We start from the raw sequence: 324 nt of genomic DNA on the forward strand, positions 1-324 counted from the left end.
CCCCTCCCGCCCCCGCGCCGCAGCAGCAGCAGCAGCAGCAGCAGCAGCCGCGCAAGGGGCCCCCCAGAAAGCAGGGGCCCCTGGGCAGACGTGCCCGTGAGCCGCTTCCGCAACATCGGAATTGTGGCGCACATTGACGCGGGCAAAACGACAACAACAGAAAGAATTTTATTTCTGACGGGAGTTTCGCACAAGTTGGGAGAAGTCCACGACGGAGAAGCAGCAATGGACTGGATGGACCAGGAGCGCGAGCGCGGCATCACCATCACTGCTGCTGCCACCACCTGCTTCTGGGCCAGCAGCAGCAGCGCCAGAAGCAGCAGC

Source organism: Eimeria tenella, genomic scaffold, assembly GCF_000499545.2.
Source record: "Eimeria tenella Houghton genomic scaffold, Eth_scaff2302, whole genome shotgun sequence".
Taxonomy (NCBI): Eukaryota; Apicomplexa; class Conoidasida; order Eucoccidiorida; family Eimeriidae; genus Eimeria; species Eimeria tenella.